The sequence below is a fragment of the Osmia lignaria genome, chromosome 10 (genome assembly GCF_051020975.1).
Source record: "Osmia lignaria lignaria isolate PbOS001 chromosome 10, iyOsmLign1, whole genome shotgun sequence".
NCBI lineage: Eukaryota > Metazoa > Arthropoda > Insecta > Hymenoptera > Megachilidae > Osmia > Osmia lignaria.
The window spans coordinates 5708519-5722405 of NC_135041.1; positions in this window are offsets into that span (position 1 = coordinate 5708519).

The following is a 13887-nucleotide window of genomic DNA, read 5'->3' on the forward strand; positions in this document are numbered from 1 at the left end:
TAACACTTATAGATTTTACGCGTTTCGTCTTTTCTATTGTTGATAATTTCTGATTTTCCAGGAATCTCTATTTTTCAATTGAAATGTAGAAATACACCCTAATATTAAAATACAATAAATTATTAAGGTACTTTTGATAAAGTGTAAGTTGACTTTTCTTTCATTTAGTTATTTTCAATATAAAAGTAAATGTACATTCAATATTGGTTGTTTTGGTGTTAAAAGTCTGGAAACCGCTAAAAAATGGCCACGACAGGAATGCTAAATATCGTCCTGTCTTCGTCAGAGGTATATCCTCGAAGATCTTATGGGAACACGCCATTACGTATGCATCTTTCGGAAACGCTGTCCTACCTGTTATCGACTGAACATGAGACGATCTCGTTGCTTCGATTCGATCGACTCGATGACATCCGCCTGTCGACTTTCAATTAAACGAAATAAACGAGCTACCTGAATACAGATAACGTTTATCCTACGTATAGCGTGTCTATAAGGGTTTCTTGAAAATGTGATGGAAATCGGTTTATGTAATTCATTCATCTATCATTAGAAATATTATAATTATTTCTGTCTACTTGTGACAGTTAATTTTTCGATTTTCATCTTTCTTGCAATTAACTAAGATTTATGGGATGGGCCAGATCCCTTTACTTTATTAACAGTGTCCAGTGTTATTAGAATATTAGAATTTGGGAATTTTAGAACCTTGGAACTTTAGAATTTTAGAACCTAAGAAACTTAGAATCTTAGAACTTCAGAATTTAGGAATTTGAAAATTTTAGTATCTTAGAAACTTGGAAGTTTGGAATTTGAAAATTGTAGAATTGTAGAGTAGTAAGGGAACCAGTCCACATTTTTGGGGGGTCGAATTCACCTTAGCCTCAACTTAATTACACCAATGAACATTGCATTACATTTTAATTCTCAGTTATAATTTCCTGATGTGAAACAAGTAAACTTTACAACAGAGAGCAATGAAAGTGGATCTCTAGCCGCTATTTTTTAGACGACTATTGGTAGCACGGTTTGGAAGGGTTGTTTGTGTCGTCGGTCGTGTCTCGTGAGTTTCTCGTCATCAGAAACGAGCCGATGCCTCAGCTCTTCTTAACGCTTAGCGCTTCGTTTCCATCAGCTGGCAACGGTTTAAACGGATTAGATGGAATCTACGGACCGATCAAATTTCTTCGAACGAGTAGGTGTAACGCCACGGATGATCCCCGTGGATCGAACAGATTCGCTTGTTTAAGCACTATCGAGCAAAGGTTGAAATAGTTTTCGCCCACGAGATGATGCCGAGTTATTTGTTCGAGCATGACGTCGATGCATTAAACATGAAACATTGTTTTAACGAAAAAAATCTTGTTCGTTTGCCAGCTTACCAGGGGGTGTAATCTGATTCTGATGTCTACGACCAACTCGTTGCTCGTACTATTTCATTCGACGATAGAGATCGATGCAGGTGCTTATGTGGAGCAAGCTGATTACTCTATGCTCGTTTCGCGTGGGTGAGACACAAGCATCTTAAGATGCTTATTCTGTGTATTAGAAATGAACGTGTATCTAGCATTCAACTTAATAGAACTACTTATTAGATAGACTTTAACCCTATTCCCAAATTTTTCAAACATCAAAATATAACAGACAAAAATTACACCCTGTCATTTAATCCACTATTTGGAATTATATTAATTTATTTTATATTATTATATTTCATAGGGGGTGTGCAGGTACTCGAGTCTCGAATCAGATCAGTTTCCAAAATTACAGCTACCCGAATAAATTGATGTGCTGAATAAATTTTTGGGGTCCTGTTCGAATCTGAAGAAAATTCCTGACTTGGCCTGACCCAAATTTTTCGATAACTGCACACTCTTATTATTTCATTAAAAAAAAAAAAACAAGGAAATAGTTTACAATAAACGAATTTCTAATTGAGTGGTGGTAATGAACCTATTAAAATTATGGTGCAACATTCTTTAGAAATTTCTTGAAATTAGCTTATATTCGATATTAGAAATTGTTCATCCGTGTTACGAAAGCTTGTTACGAAGAAGACAGAGCGAGTGACGCGATTCTTCGGGACGTGACAAATCGTAGCGAAGTAACTGTTAACGCCACTAATATTACCATCGGCGACGAGTTTGTGCTCGACAACGACAGTGTCACTACGAGAGCCTCTCAATCACGTTAAAGTCGAGGAACAGTGTACGCAGTGTCGTCTTCCCTCTGTCGATCTTCAACGAAAAGAAACGACTACTCGTTCGTTTCTCGTGTCTCGTCGACGTGACAGATTTCATGCGCACGTATTCTAACCGATGCATTTGTACATATCATACATTTGAACACAAATAACAAGACCACGTGGCGATCGAGGGACATAAACGACGAAACGAAAACGTGGTTAATTTCGAACTAGGACAGATCGATGCTGTTGATTTCGAGAAAACAAAGTGGAGTCGTTACCAGTCGCTTCTGCTTTCTGATTTGTCATACGGTTATGAAACGACTGAACGTCCTCGACCCTATATCTAACCTCCACCGATTCCTTCTTCTACTGCTGCTTCTTTAGATCCGGTTAATATCTCAGGGACGCTTTGTATTATGATAGCAAATCGTTCCTCCAATACTATTTGAATATATGTATAAAAAAAGCCAACAATTTGAAGAATAATACAAAAGTCGATAATTAATTGATAAAGGTACCATTTAATTACCAATCGCTAAGTGGAATTAATATCAAGGCATAACACATTCATAAGTAACAAAATAAGTTAAATATCAAAATTGGAAACTGAAACTAAGAATTTCCATTCACGAATGAAAATGAGCTTTCAAAAAACGAAGGGAAACATCGAAAGCAAACAAAAGGAGCACCGATTGCGACGTGAATACTAAAAACTTTAATTTCTCTATTTCGTGTATTCCATCGACTTTTCTTTCTTCGATTTCATTTGGCCAACGTACAGGCGTCTCATTTGTACCCCGTTAAACGACGCGACAAGAGAAACCTATATTGTTATTCCTTCGCGACCAGGATGGCGTCGATGATGTATCAACGCGACGGAGAGAGAGAGGTTTTATGGCGACGACCACCGTGTTTGGATTATCTGAAGTTCCATGAACGCGCGTTAAAGCTGCCGGTTGGCTCGTGGGAGTTCTAAATCGGTAGTCGATCCCACGGCTCATCTTCGCACCTTTGTACCCAGGGACCGAGGGTTAACGCGTGAAAATGCATTTTGTCAAAGCGCCACTGCCTTTCAGCCGTCCGACCAGAGGAGTTTTTCACGTTCCTCTGCGTTACGGGGCCGTGTTGCGCCATTAATTATCGAAACAAATGGAAACGGTGAATTATACCTGCACGCCTTCATCCAAGTATACCTTATCGTATATCTCCCGCCTCGAGATACGATTTAACGCTTCGCGAGTGTTAATATATGTCCTTTTGTTGCTCGCAAATCTGCTGCTAATGTGCGTCCAGTACTCTTGAGGCCGGTATGACCGAGCGTAATGCTATTAAACCGACGTTATCCAATGATATCGCCGACACGATCAACGGTTAATAGTATTATGCTAATGTACTAGTTGCTAATAAGTGGTAAATTCGCGTGACGACTGTGCAGTAGATTTAACTCCCGGTATCAGACGTCGTTGCGTATCATTTCTAAATTGTTGAATTATTACCTCAGCAGAGTCTGGATCGATTATAATTAAGCGTGAATGGACATAGCGTTTGATTAATTTAATTTGTAATCTCTTTAACCTCTTGTGGTATTATCACGAGTCTGACTCGTGGTACAAATTACGGGGCAAACGCGAACGATGTTTAAATATTTTTGCAACGTGATATTGCAAAAAAAAAATATACTATTTTATTCGCGAAAGTTCCACTTCGCACTGAGCTGTACATTTTGACCCGCACGGGCGACATGCACTCACCGACGAATTACAGCGTCGAGATCCGATTTCAATTGGATCAAGGGCGAAAAATGAGCAGAGCCGAGAAGTTCGATTGGTATTGGCCGAGGTCCGCGTTCCTCGTACTCGAGTCATCGCCGGAACGATCGGCAGGAAATGATTCCTTGGCGCAGACTTCGCCCGAGAAGGCTATCGGGCATCTCGTTGCACGAAACACAGTACGATCTCTCATCCTAGGTGATACCGGATGAGTAGGCGCGATGGATACACTGCGCAGAACACGCCCGACATCGCTAAACGCCCGCCCCGTACTCGTGTAAACAATTATTCATCCGGTGGATACGATTCGCTCCATTTCTCAATTAGTCCGGCCAGCAGCGAGGACCGTGGCTTGAATCATACTCACCACGCGGCTGCCAGCCGTTTCCGCTCCGAAAACCAGGAAGACATTTCTACGTATTCCATTTTATTTTCGTGACCGCGAACCATTCAGCCCACCGTCTTCGTTTTCGTCCATCGTTCGCGGTCAGCTCGTTCTCTCCGGTAATGTAGAAGTCCTTTTAACTACCGCAATAAAAAGGAAGTAACTTTGAAATGGTAATTCCTTCGATGGACAAAGAGAAGGTATCACGCGACGGTAGACGAAGACGTCCATCGTCGAACGTAAAATCAGTCTCCGAATTGTTTTGGCGCAAAAGACGTATTGTTCCGACGTATGCGGCGCACGGTGAAAATTTTTTTCTACCGTAGACAAAGTCTTAATGGAATGACAGGGGTAGAGTACACGGTGTTTCGAGTAAAACGAGAACGACAAGAAGGAGGAAACAAAAGGCATCAAAGTAAGTACATATTCGTCTGGACGTGTACCGCGACGAATGGTCGGACAGGTGACAATCCTCAGGCGCATCCGCGTGGTATCGTAGATGGCCGTAGATCGTCGCGACACGTGAATGCGATAGCCGGTGCGTGGCACGAATATGGCATTAAAAAGCGTTATTTATCGACGGATCTGCAGTCACGGCCAACACACACCGATATATCCGTGCTGCACGCCGGTATTAACATTAAGATTCTCATCGTACGATACCAGCCGTGGAAAAAGAAAATCGACTTTTCGAGTGGCTGTCAACCGGCTAAGACGCACGGCCGCCGCTCGTTTGGTCCCTTTTTCTGCTCCTGCTGTTGCTGCTCGAAGCAGAACGATTACAGAATGCAATCGAACGAGCGAGAAAATCGACCGCGACCAGACAGCGACCGCGCCGCGGCGGAGAGCTCTATAATCCCTCTAATCTCTCCAATCAGGGAGACCGGGGGTATTCGTTACACGCGTGGCACGTACTACTAATTTATGCCCGTGCCTCGAAAGTAAACACGACGGAAACTACCGCACCGAACGGGGAACGTCCGATCCCCGAGAGCCACCGGTATCGTGAGAAAAATTTCGAGTTCTGAAAAATACGGGCCGTGGGTCTGGTTTTCGGGTACGTTGCTGCATTCGGAGGGCATCGCCGCTTTTTGTCGTGCCGACATTATCGAGGGAAAAATGGAATAACAGAATAAACGGATTTAGAATAATTTAGAAGCATGTTGGTAGAAGGGTTAGGCGTTCGCGGTGTTTGCAAAAAAATGTCTTAATAGAAGTCTTTTTGAAATATTTCACAATATTTCATACCTACTCGTTTCCTCATTTCAATAGTAACAGATAATAGATAACCGTAAAGAATTCGCGGTAAATGATCCGAAACGACGACTTCGAGTTTTCAGTCATGAATTGAAGATTTTTATAGCCGCGCTCGAAACTCGTCGCGATAATAAAGCGATTGGTTTGCACAAATTAAATATATCTTTTCTTCGTCGTTACCACGGGCGAGAAACGAGAGATCGAGGAATATTTTATGACAAATGTTATTCGTTTCTCGTCCATCCGTTTTTAAAACCGCTGTCGCGACGGACAGAGTCCGTTTGCAGAGAGGGTTGCATTTCCGTGGAGCTGGTCGCACGTACGTTTGCAATAAAAAGGAGGAAAGGGGGGAAAAATCAGTCGCAGGACATAAAGCCTCGGGTATTTCTGCGTCGTAAAGTTTTCTCGTTATCCTGTCGGTATCCGGATGCAGCGTTCATCTTCAGCGAATATACATATAAAGAAAACACGGCCCGAGGATCCCGGTTTCTCGATTTTCATTCAACGCGGCCCGCGAACGCCCGTCTTACGGTAGAATTATGCGTAACGCGTTGCAGTATGTGGACATTCGTGCCGCATCGACTTACATTTTTTTACGCGCTTTTTATTGGCACGAGTGCCGCTCGAATGAGATGCATGAATCTACTCTGCGACATTAAGCTTAGTACACACTTGGATTCAATATTTAGTGATTTTGTCGCTCTGTACTCATAGATCTAACGTAAGTCAATTCCAAGTCCTTCACAGAGAGCGCAGAGGATCCGCTAGAGTTACAACGCGATAGCTTTTGTAACACTTAACATTTAATCCGGCCTAGTTTATGACGTGGTAACATCGCAAAAATAGCGATCTAACAATAATTTCTGACGTATCTCGCGGCTATTTTTTTGCTGATCAAAATCAGAAAACTACCTCTGGGAATTGTTATTGAAATGAAACGTAATAACTATTTTCCATTATTAAAATTGATTTCTATTAGGTGTACAAATTAATTCGGTGCCTTTAGTATTACGCCTTCTTAATTACTATTTTAAATTTGAACCTTTTCTCACGCTTCTGTGTATCTGAAAAGTGGCACAAAAATGTAATAACAATTACTTCAATAATTAGAATTACTATGATTTAAAAAAAATTAATCTTCTGTTAAAAAAAAGAGAAAAGAGAAATAGTAAAGATTTCAAAGTACAACTTTGGAATAAAATTAACCTAAGTAACTGACTTTCCTTACTTGGTTAATTGGCACAAATAAATTACATCCCCATTTCTCAACAATCATGCAATTACCCGTAACGACACCGGCGTTTAAGCAAACATTAAACGTCCATTCATCTTCCTAACCCTTTATTAGAAGGTTCGACTATAAAATTGCACATTACCATAAAGAGCGAAGTGAAGAAGAACTCATCCGCCGAAAGGGAACGAGAAGAAGACATTTCTTTCCGATTAGTCTCCGTAATTCACGTTACGGCGCGACTTCAGAAGTCTGACCTTCTCTTTGTCGAATAGAGAAGAGATGTAGCCCTTCGTGGCACGATACAGATTTTTATGGTGAGCGTAAATCTCGTGACGGATGCAAGAAGCGTCTAGGAATCGTGAAAGGCGCGGCCGATTCTCTAATGATTCTGATTTATCGCCGATGGTTTGTTCCGGTAAGTCATTATCCCGCGTAACCCGTACGCGGTACTCCTGAGGACCTCACGCAAGATACCAATTTCGAGATACCAATAGCGTTTCAAACGATCGTATTTCAACCAATGTCCTGCGTGGCATCTTCAATTTTTTACACATCCATTCCATTCGGGGATTTGTATTCGCGTTCGACAAAATACGATTTAACCCTTTCGCTGGCTGGGACGCGCATAAGCGTCGTTGGAAATCATTAATGGCAAATAGAGTATGTAAATGACTACTGTGATTTTGAGCTACAATAGTAATACCAATTAACACATTGTTGATCGACAATTTTACACAGAAACTATCTTCTGTCACCGGCTATTATTTCGTAATTGAGTTTCAAAATGAAATAATTTAAATAAAACTTTGTACATAATACCGTCTATACCTATATTATATTTAGTAATTTTTTTTATGGGGTAAGTTGTATAGCATTCACATTATTATAATATATTTCAAAATTACTCGGACAATCAGAAGAAGCGTCTGTATGTAATTCATTGGGAAGTTCTTCACCGTCACGATCCGTCATGGTTGAAATATTTGTAATACTAAAAATGTGATGAAAACCTGAATATCAAGAAAAGTAATTTTTTTTATAATAAAGTGAACATGATTGAATACGATGAAGAAAGATTTTAGAATATCCTATATTACCCTGAGTTTCGAAAATTGAAATAGTTAATACAAGTGCAAACAATAGTTAACTTCTGTTAATTATCAACTTTTTATGATTAAATCAAGCCCTGTACGACTTCCTTGGCAGATTCGAGAGACACCAAAGCACGAAACTGGCGCTTCATTTGGAGGAGGAATAAAAGAACGAGCGACGTAACGAGCCATCATGAACAGTTAGACATCAGAGTGAAATAAAAAAAAGCGGTGACAAATTGACGCGAGGTATGGAAGAAACTTTTGTAGGAGAGAAAGTCATGGAAGCAGAGACGAGCAAACAAACCTAATTACTTCTACGACGGTGATGGTCAAAATAAATATTTTATTACTATTTACCTTTCACCTTAAACCGTTGAATCTTTCCTTGCCTTTCTCTCGATTCGATATTCCAGGCTTTGCTACTGTTCATTTCTTTTCAAGTATTGCATCAATGTTCCCTTCTTCTCACACGCAACGAAAAACTCTCACAAAGTGAAAAGGTTCGCGCTATAAATTCGAAAGGGAAGCCCTCTTTTTTTCACCTGCGCCACCGACGCTAATCTCATGGGAAAGAGAAGGATAGGCGACGTGCATCAGGTATCGAAGCGACGACAATGTGTCGGCGATGCTATCTGAAAGGTTCAGGTGTAAATTTTCAGCCAGGCCGATAGATAGTTGGCTGGATGATGCTCCAGCACCGGAGAAGATCTGCATTAGCAGATGGCTCGGTTAATAATCTGTCACCGGTTCCGGTAACGTGCTATTAAGTGGGCGTCCATGAACCGTCAGCATTTTCTACGCGACACGAATCCCTCTGTTGCGTTTGAAAAGAAACGAACTAAACGTGAGAGTTAACGGCGAAACGCAATCAACATACATCAGCGGATTAATTAATATTAGGTGTTTCGTATCAAATGGTGAATTTAACGCGGCTGACATAAAAATACCGCAAAATATCACTTATTACATATCAATTTCTATCGATTAGAACTTTAATTTTAATTGAGAAAATCATAGTTATTGGAAAATTAATAATACTATTCCAGGAATTTTAACTCCTGTGATATTTGCTGCTTGGAAAACAATTTCAGTCCCTACACTGGAGTGATTATAAAAAAAAATGAAAAATATTAAATATTCATGAATATTTCCATAGAGTTAGTCTTGGAAAATTTCGTAACCTACGTGGAACTCGCGTCTCATAGCGAACGGTACTTCACTCGGAACGGCAAAACGGAATTCGACGTCACAGACAGACAGACAGACAGACAGAAGAGCGCAAAATGTCCCGGCTACATTGCCGTATCTATTTTCATCCGACATGTTTTAGATGCTCTACTATTGAATCCGACAGGCGAAACGAGTTGCGCATTGGCTTATGGCGGAAGAACAGACTAGAAAATACGAGACCAACCACTGATACCCCATGTTCTTCTAAACGATACCCCCTAATCATTTTATTATACAATAACTATTGATTACTTATTGCAATATTCAATTATTGAAAATAATAAAGGTGGTGCATAATTCTTTCATTAGGCTTTCAAAATTTGCATTTGTAAAAATTTCATTTAAGGCAAGGTATTTAGAAATGATAGATATTTAATTATTTCACCCTTTGGAGATGCAACATTCTTATGCTTGCTCGGTGTATTATTAATTTAAAGTAAAAGAAGTAATAATTCCATCCTTCAAAGTATATGTTAAAAATCTTTAGGTAATTTGTGCCCAAGAATATATCGCAATATGTATAGAATTATAAATTACTATGACAATTATGTTTGGACACACGTATGCATCGATCGCCCGCAAAGGGTTGAAACACTGGAATCATTGTAAAATTTTAATAAATCGCTTATTGGCACCTTTTGATAATGTCAATCATTCACTGTCAAATAAACCCGTTAAAGCGAAAGTATATTAGACATAGTTTCCATGCAGGGATCGAAACGTCGAATAGAATGATTAACAGCTCGGTTGCATTCCATTTTCAACCTTTGACAAAGACGCAAACCCGCGTCGATATCGGCGTCTTGCTTGAGCAACGATGCAAGGCGAGCCGATACGGTTATCAGGAGGCGTACCATCGACGATTGTCAATGTCGATCGACGAAACGGGTACAATAACGATTCGTTCGGTGATACGGTGTCTGATTCGGGGCAACGTGACGCTCACAGCTCGCCCCTGGCGCTGTAGGCTGTTTAATTTTAGGGCATTACGCGTGCAGGCGGCAGCCTGCTCGAAGCTAAAGGGTTCCCTGGCTCGGTATTTGCCGAGATATTATCGCGAAAAAAATGGAATAGGGGAGAAGCCCTTGGTAACGAGGAGGGCGTGACTGTTCCTCGGAGCCAGGTCTCTAGGATGCCCCCGACACCATTTCGCGAATTAGTCTCGTCTCTCATCATCGTTTCCATCGAAGGGAACACAGGGGAAATCGTCGTGACTCCGGGCATTGAAATAAGTTGCACCAAAAGTGCATCCTGTTTGTTGCAATCGTATAAACTGACGCTTGTTTCCATTTTACTTTGTCGCATTGAAATTTTTTGGTGTTTCATAATTTATTATTCATTTTTATTTATTTTGTTTTTATTCAATGCTATATATGTGTATAACTTGTGGGAGGTAGTGATATTTCAACCGCTTATCTGCCAAAGCGATTAGCTTCAGAAAATAAAGAGTAAAGATATTGATAAGAAATTCAAAAAATAGAATTAATAATTTTGGCCTGTGAATTGCTTGTTTGTAAAACAAGTTCATTAGGATCGCTTAATACATTCAACATTTTTCATTTTATTATCTACTTGAATGTAATACTTAATAAAGCGTGTATTTTTATAAAGTTCTGTGAAACATTATGTAAATATAAGCAATAAAAAACAGATGATTGTAATAAATTTTCAAGTTGAAGAATATTAACCGTAGACCAGTGTATTAGCGTAATAACAAATTTTTATAAGAAAATCCTAGAAGCGTTTGTTTTTTTTTTCTATCCACGAATAAAATCGCATATCACGATTATGATATTTGCATACATTTCTTTCTCGCTGCGAGCGATCGATATTCGCGAAGTAAACGAAACCTTCCATTCGATAGGATCATCTTTGATTTTAATTTGCGGCCTCAGAGGAGAAGGAGAAGAAGGAGGCGTAATGTACAGTGTCTTGCTACGACCCAGACACGTTAATTTACACTGCGGGCACGTATGCATATTTTTCAGACACGATTGGTAATAATTAATAAAGTTACCTGCTTGCTTGTTTCATCGTACGTTATAGGCGTGCCTTAAACTACCAGAGTATACTTGAATTACATGTCGTTTTTGCTATGAACAATCGCTGCAGGCACGCGCACCTGCATACCAGCTGATTCTTGATGCATTCATTTCTCGTTTGAAACAATAACATCAATAATTTTAAATGCTTATTAACACTTTAAGTACCATCATAAAATCACACAAATTATGTTTAAGATAAATAATTGTCAGTTTTTGATAATATATCAAATGATTTGATAAAGAAATTTCTTATCTCTATTCACTTTTAAAAGAAAAAAAAAGAAAAGAATAATAAGTAGTGCTGGATGTTTTTCTAAATTTTCTATTTTCCAAGCAACACGTGTAATTATCATTTCCTCTTATCAATGATAGGAAAAACATCTTACAGGCTTTATCGAGTAGCTATTGTGTTTGATACGAGCAACTTTTTGCGATTATAATCAGATATTTACTATGAATAATATTTAAAAGTGCCTCGAAGGCTTGTACACAGATATATCTTAATACACCAGACTCCCTTTCATTTCCATAGATCGATCTCCGAATGGGATGAACGCAAACAGCTCGTTTATTAAAATAAAATCAACGCGAACGAGTTCAAATAACCGCAAGCATAATTATACTTCCAAGGGGAATACACGACCTTCGGAACTCCGATTGGGTCGAAATTTTGCACAATTATAGGGGACTCGAAAAGTAATAATTCCGCAAAATGATAACAGGCATTTTTTTTTCAAAATAAAAAAAAAATTCTCCTTTATAGTCTTATAAATATTTAGTTAATTAGACATACAATAAATTTTGGATGTGAACTCCCTCTTTACTTCAAAGAAATGTACATATTATGATTCTTCCGAATTATTATTCTTCAATTATGTTATTATAATTCTGCGAAACTTCAATCAGATTAATGTCCCGAAGGTTGTGTACACTCGCCCCCTGGCGATGGGGATTATGCCCCCCCCCCCCCCCCCCCCCCCAACTTCCTCAGATTGCAAAGCTCTCCGTTTACTTCCACGGGTTCTAGGTTTCTAGGTTTCTGGGGTTCTTAGCCCTCCGCGGTTTCCTACCTCTCCCCTTCGACGTTCGCGAGGGAAGGACGATGGAGGGAAGGAGATCCCCTATATATAGGCCCCCCCCCACCACTTGCGTATAAACTTTCACGCGGGAAAATTTGAAGTACTATTCAGTTTGTTATTCGTACTTTCCAGTTATATACTAATTAAAAATTGTATTATTTTTATTCGACATTACTTTTAATATTAATATCGTCAAAATTAAGATTTTGTGAACTCCTCGCTATTTTTCCTAGAGAAGACTGATTTAATCGCGAGTGTACTATCCTTGTTAGCCGGCAACATTAACCGACGTATCGTTGAAAGATTCGTGTATTTAGGTACGCGTGCACGTACGTGATATAAGTTTTGATAGCGCGTTGCGTGCAGAATCATCGGATTATTATCGACTTCCAATGATCGAGGTGCGGAGCGTGCCAACGATTTCGTGTATCGAATTTATAATTAATTCCGAGCCGTTAGCGAGACGCTCGAGAATCATAACATCAATTATAAACGAAGGGTAAGGGGAAAAATACGGAATGCATCATATTTTTAATTCTCATTTAGCGAATAATGAATCGATGGCGATACAAAAGAAGTTGATTCGATTCGTTTTGGTATCTAGCGTGAAATCGACGACTACCTAAAGATATTGCACATGACGTCTACGTGTTATAGTGTCACGATGGCGGCAGACGATCATTTGCAAATGTAAAATGAGTTCGATAATTGCACGGAACAATGGCGCCGTTTATTTATAAGCCGTATCGTTTTCTTACAACTGATTATCTTGCTGCGTGTATACTTGTCGATCCGTTCGCGTACACTTTCATCGGCATCGCCCATGAGCGATCTGACTTACAGATAGTTTATCGATTTGCACGCTTACATTTTCGCTTATCGCGCCACTTGTAAACGAGAATCTTGCATTCTCATCGAGGACTGTTCATCGTTGTTGCCCTGCACCTATATCGTCAGCAATTACCAGGAGGAATCTTGCTATAAACATATTCCCTCACCGTTTAGCACTCGTTACTAGTAATCATTTAGGATTTATTTTTTACTACTGATCAATTTACATTTCTTTAGTTTAAAATTTCATGATTTTTCAGCCTTTTTTATATTACACATGAGATCATTCAATAGGTGCTGTAAGGTTACCGATTAAATTTTCATTCTTAGGTAAAAGAAGAAGGCATAAAAATTGAAGAATATGTGATATAACGAAAAAGAATATAAACTTATTAAACAATGACAAGGGTGATTCACAAAACCTGAACATGAATACAAGGTGCATGACACAGACGTCCCTGATACACGACCCTGTGCAAATATTAAATGCAGACGATCATGGTAGGCATTATGCTTCAAATTTGAATCATCATTGCACACAGTATTTTCCTGTTCATATTAAACGGTATATCTTTACTACCGCTTTCATTGACAAGTATTCTCGTAATCTCATGATTGCTATTCAAATAACAAGTGTATTAATGCTCTTCATATCAAGAATGCAGATACTTTAAGCGTATCCAAAAGAAAAAGAAGGAAATTAAAGTGGTAAATCTGACAAATAGCAACGAAAATTGTCGTAAATAAAAGCGATTGCACACAGCGGCAGTAACGT